Consider the following 9,417-nt stretch of genomic DNA (forward strand, 5'->3'; position numbering starts at 1 on the left):
CTCCCCTCCCCTTTCCTTCCCCTTCCTCCCTACTTCCTTCCTTCCATTTGTTTGTTTTTCAAGACAGGGTTTCTCTGTGTAGCCCTGGCTGGCCTGGAACTCACTCTGTAGATCAGGCTGGCCTGGAACTCACTCTGTAGATCAGGCTGGCCTGGAACTCAGAGATCCACCTGCTTTTTGCATGTGTGTATGTATGTATATTGCATGTGTGCATGTGTGTATGCATGGTCAAATTTGTGGGCACATGCATTTGGACAAGAGTGCACGCACATCATGCCTGCTCTCCCACCATGACTCCAGACACTGACTCTTGTGAAAGGCTGCAACTCCTCCTTAGGGAAGCCGCGGCCGGGCTTTCAGTGTGTCTCGCTTTCTTCTGAGTATCTCTCCTCTTACCACTGTGCTTACGCTCATACTAAAATATCCTTACTAAACCCCAACTCTGCTTCATAAAATGGCTCATCCTGACACTAGTCTGTGTCAAAGGGAGGTCCCTGCAAGCCTGGGGAACTAACACCTCAGTCTGCTATAGGCGGGAAGCTGTGCTTCCTACCTTTGACCAAAAGTGCTGCTATTCAACACAGGGTCCCATATAGCCCAGGTTGGAGTTGAACTCACTGTGTAACCAAGGCTGGCCTTGAACTCCTGATCCTCCTGCTTCCACCCTGGAATTTAAGAGACCCGATCACCACANTCAGGCTCCTAAGAGCTTAGAGGGCCTCTGTCTGGAATGTTGCAGGTTAGGAGGATAANNAGCCCTCTTTGTTCTAGTTACCCCAGGAGCTGAACTGGAATTTCAAAAGATAGGCAGCAGCCACAGTGGCCAGTACTCTGCTGAGAGAGGGAGTCTGGCTTTTTGTTTAAAAAAAAAAAACATTTCTTGGCCTGGATGATATCTGAAATTGCATCACTGTGACCTTCCTTTGAGGACACAGTTACCCAATATCAAGAAAAAGTTGTAAGGGTCACTAGCAGGACACGTGACAGCCCGATGCACAGCAGGTCAGCACCAGTCACCTATGCCCACATATTCTTGGCAAGTGCTGGCACCTGCACATTTTGTAGGGCTGATACCAAATCTCCCCCACCCCCTCCCTTTCCTGAGGACTCCGAGTCCCTAGCCAGAAGTCACATGGACAAAAATGTCCTCAACCTCTGAATAGCCATTGTTCTCAGAGCAGAATTTGTAAGTCAATTATGTAGAAACGGAAGGCCTGTGCTTGGATAAATAAGGCCATGTGTAATCTTTGTTATTCAAGACTGCCCTAAAGACTTCTTGTGTCCTGGTACAATGGTAACCAACCCGCCTCACGCCTCCCTGCCCTGTAATGAGAGAGGACTTTCCCCCAACACTAGGCCCTTGATGTGGCTGCCCAGGCCTGGGGAGAGGCCAGTGGGAGAAAGAGGATGGCCAGACCCTAGAGGGAGCAAGAAAGCCCTCTCAGAATCTGGCTCAGTCCTCAGCAGCCCTCAGGGTAGGCCTGTTTCCCTTTGGTTTCTCTGCCCTTTTGAAGTTTGAAGGTCTTTGTCCCAGAAAGACAATGGTTAAACAGACTGGGAAAAAATAAAAATAAAAGACTCCCATGTTTTTCAGTTCTTGGTCCTTAGAATGTAGACTAAGGTCAACATTAGGAAGAAAGATGGATTTCTACAGATACAAAAAAAAAAAAAAACCAGACATATCTAGATGTCTGAGAGCAATGCGCTGTGTCCTCTGGGCTCAGGGCAGCTGGTTCTGCTCAGTAGATTGATTGCCCAGTGAAATGGCTCAGCGGGCGAGGGGCTTGCCACCAAGCCTGACAGTCCCAGGAAAGGAGGTGTCAGCTCCCTCACATTGTCCTCTGACCTCTGCACGTGCGCCCTGGTGCGCATGCTCCCTCCAAATAAATAAATAAATGCAAAACTGGATGATTAAAGTCACACCTATTTCATCTGCATTTTCTCAACTCACGACCTTATGTGTGATTAATTTTTTAAATTATCATTATTATTTATTGTTGTTATTATTATCTTTGAGACAGGTTCCCATTCGGTAACCCAGTCCTGCCAAAAAACTTGTGACACTTCTCCTGCTCCTGCTTCCTACTGGGGCTATAGGCCGGTACCACCACATCTGGCTTCAATATTTTCTTATAATAATAATTATTATCATCATTATTATATTTTATTATTAATTATTGTTTATAAGTTGGATATTATTATTGTTATTATTATTAGGGACAGAGTCTCACTATGTAGCCCTGACTAGCCTAGAACTCATTATATAAACCAAGTTATCCTTGAATTCACTGAGAGCTGCCACTTTTGCCTCCTGCATGCTGGGACTAAAGGCATATGCCCACATGCCTGATAATTTCTACTTCTTTTTTTTTTTTTTTTTAAGATTTATTTATTTATTATTATATGTAAGTACACTGTAGCTGTCTTCAGATGCACCAGAAGAGGGTGTCAGATCTCATTACGGATGGTTGTGAGCCACCATGTGGTTGCTGGGATTTGAACTCTGGACCTTCAGAAGAGCAGTCGGGTGCTCTTACCCACTGAGCCATCTTGCCAGGCCCCAATTTCTACTTCTTAAATGATGTTTCCTAGGCGCCAGAGAGATGGCAATGTATCTATGTTTGTCTTTCTTTTCTTTAAGATTTATTTATTTATTTATTTATTTATTTATTTATTTATTTGGTTTTTCAAGACAGGGTTTCTCTACAGAGAAACAGCCCTGGCTGGAACTCACTCTGTAGACCAGGTTGGCCTCGAACTCAGAAATCCGCCTGCCTCTGCCTCCCAAGTGTTGGGATTAAAGGCGTGCGCCACCAGGCCCAGCTCTTAAAGATTTTTATTTATTTGTCTTATATATATGGTGAATATGCTGTAGCTATCTTCAGACACACCAGAAGAGGGCATCGGATCCCATTCCAGATGTTTGGGAGCCACCATGTGATTGCTGGGAATTGAAATCAGGACCTCTGGAAGAGAAGTCAGTGCTGAGCCATCTCTCCAGTCCTGCTTCATCTTTCTTATTTTGTCTTTTTATTTCTTGTTCTTTTGTTGTTCTAGAGATCAAAATTGGAAGTCTCAAGTATTCTTCACAAGTATCGTCTCTGCCTGAGCTCTATCTCAGCCCAGTATTTTGAAAGGCTTCTGTTTTGTACAGAGTGTTCATATCTTATTCCAGTCGGGATCCGAGGTAGCTAGGTAGGCACTGACAGACAGACTTAGAGGACAGTGAGGACAGACTCCCTTCCCTGGAAATCATCTTTGGACCACACCTTCCATTTTCTTAGTCTCGAACCAATTTTTAAGCTCCCCAAGATGTAAATGACCATATGAGGGTGGGTGAGATGGCTCGACGCACTTGCCAATCAAACTTATCAACTGGAGTTTGATCCTTGGAAATCAGGTAAAGGGAGAAGGAAAGAACAGGCCACTCAAACTGCCCTTTGACCTCCATGTAAATAAAGCGCCATTTGAAATTGAGGAATGGAGATATTAATGATAAAGTTAGAAACATAAGCTGGGTATGGTGGCTTGTTATCTGCCATGAACAGCATTCTCCAACATTCCAGGAAGTTATCTGTCCTTGGGCAAGTGGGGTGTACGTCAGAGCATTGGCTGTCAACCTGTAGGTCGTGAAAAACTTCTCTCCGCCAAGGAAAAAAGCCAATTCAAACCTAGTCAAAAGTATAAAGGTCTATGAGGGCGATTCTCCTGCGGGTTCACTGGTCGCACAGGAGTTGGCCAAGTCTCCATGCAGACGGGGACAGAGAGAAGGGGGCGGGTGGGGGGAGAAAGCAGCTACAGAGAGAGAAGCNCAGAGAGGGAGTGAGATAACCAAAATGTCTGGATTCTATATGGAAGAGCTTCATTAGGGGAAGGAAAGCCCAGCCCCTGGGCTGAGAAGTTCAGGGCAGAGGGCGGGATATGCCAGCCTTCTTGTCGGTGCTGGGAGAACCTGGAGGCCCAGTCCCCTTAAATATATCAAATAGACACCCCAAGGGCTTGTCACAGGTCCAAAAACCCAACAGGTTGCAACCCCTTTGGGGTTGGGGTATGGAAAAACTCTTTCATAGGGAGCACACAGATATCCTGCATGTCAGATATCCTGCATGTCAGATATCGTGCATATCAGATATCGTGCATATCAGATGTCTGTTTTTGTTTTTTTGAGACAGGGTTTCACTCTGTAACAGAGCCCTGGTTGTACTGGAACTTGCTTTGCAGACTGGAACTTTGCTTAAGCACAGTAGTTTAAACTTAAAATATAACTTTAGCCCTCACATTACATAGTGAATTCCAGGGCTATAATGTGAGTCTCTGCCTCAAGGAGAGAGGGGGAGGGGGAGGGGGAAAGGGAGGGGGAGGGGGAAAGGAAGAGGGATGTATATGGAAAAATCCAGGGGACATGAGAAGGGAAAAAGAGCACTCTGCATGGCAGTGGCGGTGCACGTCTTTAATTTCAGCCCTCAGAAGGCAGAGGCAGGAGCATCTCTGGGTTGGAGGCTAGCCTGGTCTACCTAGCATTCCAGGCCTCCTGAATGCCTGCCTCTCCTTAAGAAGCGCACACTCATGCTGAGTCTGTGCCTTGCTTTCTTCTCAGCATTTCTTTTTTTNGGGGGGGGCAAGCATTAAAATATCATTAATAGCATTTTGAACTCTGTCTGGTCCATCCTGAACTCCTTCCAGCCTCAAAGCCACAAATCAGTTTTGTCCTGAATTAGATCCCTAAAGCCTAGGGGAACTCCTCCGACTGTGGAAGGTGGCAGTGTGGAGCTGTCTCAACCTGCTTACTGCTGACACTATCAAGGCTTTTTAAGGCCTACTAAGGGAAAGCTAGGTCCCCCTTTTCAAAAGAATAACTCTGACTTGAGTGGAGACATGACATTCTAACCTGCCTAAAACATAAGGTTACTAAGGTACATCGCTGTCCCCTGCCTTATGAGTTAGGCCAACTGGGCCTGTCAATCAACTAGACAGGAAGCCACCCCTCAGGAAAGCTGATCCACTGGGAGCAAACTCTAATTAAAAGGTGCTCAAACTTCCTTCTGTGTCCTTTGAACGTTCTTTTATTAAGGAGACTAAGAACCTGCCAAAGGGAACCTGCGTTCCCTAGAAACGGGAGCCCCTGCTTTTCTACCTAAACTACCCCTGGAGTAGAGCCTGGGCCCTGGAGCCTTAACAAACCAGCTATCCTTACCAGGCCAATTCAAGAAGCAAAGCAATAATAAAAAGCAGTGTGGCTAATTCAANGGGCCACACTGGGACAAGAAACAAAGATATCCAGTGAGTCCCTCTCCCAACCTAGTGCTGGCTTCAAGTTTTAATAGAAGTCCCCAGGCGAGCATAATTAAGAAGCCCTGGTGTGGCTCTCCTGTAAGGTGGGTCCTGGCTAAGGTGAGGCCTTGCTTGTAACCAGTAATTCTCCTATAAAGTGGGCCCAGGTCACTATGGGGCTCTGCCCATGACCAGTGACTCTGCTGCAAGCTGGTCAGACAGAATGTTAATAGTGTGTCTCTTTCCAGCAGACAAGCTTCATCTGTGGCTGACACCAGCCCCTTCTTGATCCCAATATGAGACTCCTGGGGGGTAGGGGGACCCTGATGTCTTGGGGGCCATTGTTTTAATAGTCTGATAACCAAAGAGAGAGGTAGGTACCTTTGGCGTGTTTACAATGTCTTCATTCCTGACAGGATGGTTCTGAAACTCTCTGATATCATTAGCTAGCTAATCGGAAGGCCCAATTTCTGCACCAAACCTTGGGCCCTTGCAGGGGTCAGTTAGTTCTTGCCGTCCTGCAGCTGAAACGAGTCTCCAGAAAATATTTAGTTTTCCTCCTGGCTATCCACTCTGCTAGATTATCCCAGACACTTCTTTCTCTTCTTTCCTCCCCCCTCCCTTCCTTTCTTCCTTCCTTCCTTCCTTCCTTCCTTCCTTCCTTCCTTCCTTCCTTCCTTNCCTTCCTTCCTTCCTTCCTTCCTTCCTTCCTTCCTTCCTTCTTTCTTTCTTTCTTTCTTTCTTTCTTTCTTTCTTTCTTTCTTTCTTTCTTTCTTTCTTGTTCCTCTAAGGAATGAAATCTGTGACTCTCACTACCTGCCTTGGTAACAGGCAGCCACTCTGTGGGACATCTGTCCTATATTTCCACCTCTAGTTCTTTTGTTTAAATAATAATAATAATTGGCAGGAAAAAAGGTGTTTTTCACTACTCTGCTGGATAAAGCAATAAAGAGAGGGAGGGACGGAGAATGGGGACTTACTTGTGATTATTGGGTCAACTCGCAACAGTCCACAGCAGGACGGAGCGGTTAACTAAGCCAGGATGGGCTCAAATACATTTCTCAAATGTATTTTCTCCCAGGATGCACAGGGCAGGCAGAGCTGGCACCAGCACCAGGAATACTGAGGAAAAGAAGAGAGCCCTTTAGTCCTCCCATTTCCCCAAGGTTCCCAGCAGTTGGCCATGAAAACCAGGGCTGCAATTCTGTCTTGATTTTAAATTACCACCCACACTGGAAGTCCATCACAAAACCAGGTGACTTTTACAAATTAACGAGATCTTTGGGTGTGGCTTCTGTTTTAGTTTGGAGGCTTTTTTTTTTTTTTATTTATTGTGGGGTTTTTTGTTTGTTTGTTTATTTTCTCCTCTCCCTTTCCTTCCTCTACATCCTCCTCATTCTCTTTCATGGCCTCTCTTTTTCATCAATTGTTATTACATACAATTGATGCATGCATATATGCATGCAATTATTTACATTCCTAAATATAACCTGTTAAGTCCATATAATGTTATAGATAAATTTTCAGGGCTGACTAATGTTATGGTCCAGGAATCACCGCACAAACCAATAGAATTCCGGTCTCAGTTAAAAAAGAAAAGTTTATTGAACACACACCACCCCCAGGACTGCTCAGTCGAGGATGCAGCTTAGATTCAGAAGCTAATATTGCAACCCCAAGCCAGAAATCCACAAACATTTGTGCCAGGTTATCCCATCAGGATTTAGGGACAGAGGACTTCCTTAGGAACAAGTCTTTGTGGTACATTTATCCTGATCTCCTTCTGCCAAGCAGGATGTCAGTTACCCAGGGAGGTCTTGGGAACCTAAACTTGACTGTGATTGGTTCTAAAGTAGGGGCAGGGTTTGGAGAGTTTTCAAGATCACCAAAGCATAGGACATAACAGAATTTGGAATCAACTTGGCCATAAGAAAGTTTCCTGGTAACAGCACATAAGAAAGTTTCCCAGTAACACATAAAAAGGATTCCTTGTAAGGGCATAAGATGGTTGGCTGCAGGCATAAGACAACACGGCTCCCGTAATGTCAGAAAGGCAGTGTCTACCTATGTCTTAACAAGCGTTTGGCACTGGACCACAGATTGGTGTGCTCCTTCCTGGGGAAGAGAATCTTTTCTGTTCCCAGCTTTGGTTAGTCCCCTGTAGTTCTTTGCATAGAGATGAGGCCTTATGGTCTTTCCCCATACAGCTGGACATGTTTGTTGGTATCCTCCGTGTTCAGCTCACATTTGGGCGGTCATGTTGTTGAGACCTTGTGGGTGTAGCTTCTTTTTTAATTAATTAATCAATCATTTTACTAATTAATTAATTTTTTAGATCTTAGAATTTTATTCAGAGTTTACCATAATTTTACAATGATTTTGTTTTTCCTGGCACTGTCAGCCCCCTGAGCCCCTACACGTTCCCTTTCTGCTGGTTTTGTGCTTGGAGCAGCTGAAGAGGGAGATGCACAGGGTGCAGGGTCAGGGTGGGCCTCAAGCTCAGCCACAGGCTCGGTGTTTCTTCGGGAAGCAGCATTCTCACGGCTGTCTACACTGGACTCAGCAGCTTCAGCTGGTGATGGAAAGGGAGAACGAGATTTTCAGCGCCTTCACGATCTTCTGGATTTTCCTCCTCATTTGAGGCTTCGGTATCGTCTTCATCCTCTTGGGCAGAAACAGTGGAAGCAGCACTTTCACACTGAGACACATCTCATCCTTCTCGGGTTTTCCTGACGCTTTCTTTATGTCGCTGCAAAAGGTCGTCAAGATTACACCGTCTTTTATAGTTGGGTGTAGCTTCTGATGTTACTAGAAGACAAAGTCTCACAGCAAACTCTGATAGGCTGGAGTTTTTCTGCCTACTCTTCCACGATGTCCCCTAAACCTGAGGTGTGGGGGTGTCTTGTAGATGTATTTATCAGGACTGGGCTCCACAGCTCTGTGTTTTGTTTGTTTGTTTGGTTGGTTGTTTGGTTGGTTTGGCTTTTGGTTTTTCAAGACAGAGTTCCTCTGTATAGCCCTGGCTGTCCTGGAACTCACTTTGTAGACCAGGCTGGCCTCAAACTCAGAAATCTGCCTGCCTCTGCCTCCCGAGTGCTGGGATTAAAGGCGTGCGCCACCACGCCTGGTTTACCTCTGTGTTTTGATTGGTTGTGGTTTTCTGTGCTGGTCTCTATGTATTACAAAGAGAAGAAGTTTCCATAATGAGGGGCAAGGGCTACCCTTGCCTCTGGGTATAAGGGCCAAGGTTTACCAATTTGTTGTTAGGGAGTGTGGTGGTTCAGTAAGATCGTGGTTGTACTTTCTCCTGCAGTAACCATGATATCACTAGCACTGAGTAGTTAGCTAGGTTCTCAGTACCGGGCATAGCACTCTTGTTAATTGAGTCTTAAGTCCAATTAGACAGTAGTTGGGTATTACTAAGACAAGCATACCACCCGTAGCGTTGTAGTGCCACACTCATTGTTGGCATGGTTTATTGGTATCACAGCTGGGTAGGACATTTGGTTCCTTTCCTCCGTTGGAAACTTTCATGGCACTTTCTGGTACCATGAAAGGCAGTCCTCAGGAAAAGATGTTCAGGCCAGTTCCAGCTCAGGAGTCTCAGGGCTGTTTCTGAAGTGCATGTTAGCTTCAGCAATAGAAACCTTGCACCTCGGGGTGCGGGGCGGGGGTAGNCAAGAGAAACAGCAATAGTCTGTATGCTCTGAGAGTCTCTCGGACAGCCCTGACCAACAACTCAAAAGAGGATCATGTCTGGCATAATCAGTTTTTGTTAGGTGGCCTTTGGCTTTTGGAGGGAGCACTATCAGCCCAGAAGAGAAAAGTGGGTGAGAACTATAGATGTATATTTATACAATGAATTATGTGTATTATAGTTTTTCAAAAGATAAATAGGTAATAGTCTGGAAAAAGCCATNTGTTCATATTGTTATTTACCCAGCTCTCTCCTTCTCTTGTATTTCCCTCCCTCTTCCTTTCCTGGGTAGCCTCCCCTTTCCCATTCCCCCATCAGGCTATTTTGCTGTGTTTAAAGATGGTATTGCTAGCCGGGCGTGGTGGCACACGCCTTTAATCCCAGCACTCGGGAGGCAGAGGCAGGTGGATTTCTGAGTTCGAGGCCAGCCTGGTCTACAGAGTGAGTTC

At 45.6% G+C, this 9,417-nt stretch overlaps 1 long non-coding RNA gene across 1 annotated transcript in view; it reads right to left on the reverse strand.

Moving 5' to 3' along the window:
• The window catches only part of LOC115031301, a 49,830-nt gene extending 49,016 nt beyond the window's left edge, over positions 1 to 814 (reverse strand). The window contains exon 1 of the long non-coding RNA XR_003836914.1: positions 619 to 814. This is a non-coding gene — a long non-coding RNA (uncharacterized LOC115031301). The remainder of the gene's footprint in view (positions 1 to 618) is intronic.
• Between the last annotated feature and the right edge of the window lie 8,603 nt (positions 815 to 9,417).

This window comes from Mus caroli, chromosome 6, assembly GCF_900094665.2.
Source record: "Mus caroli chromosome 6, CAROLI_EIJ_v1.1, whole genome shotgun sequence".
Classification (NCBI taxonomy): domain Eukaryota; kingdom Metazoa; phylum Chordata; class Mammalia; order Rodentia; family Muridae; genus Mus; species Mus caroli.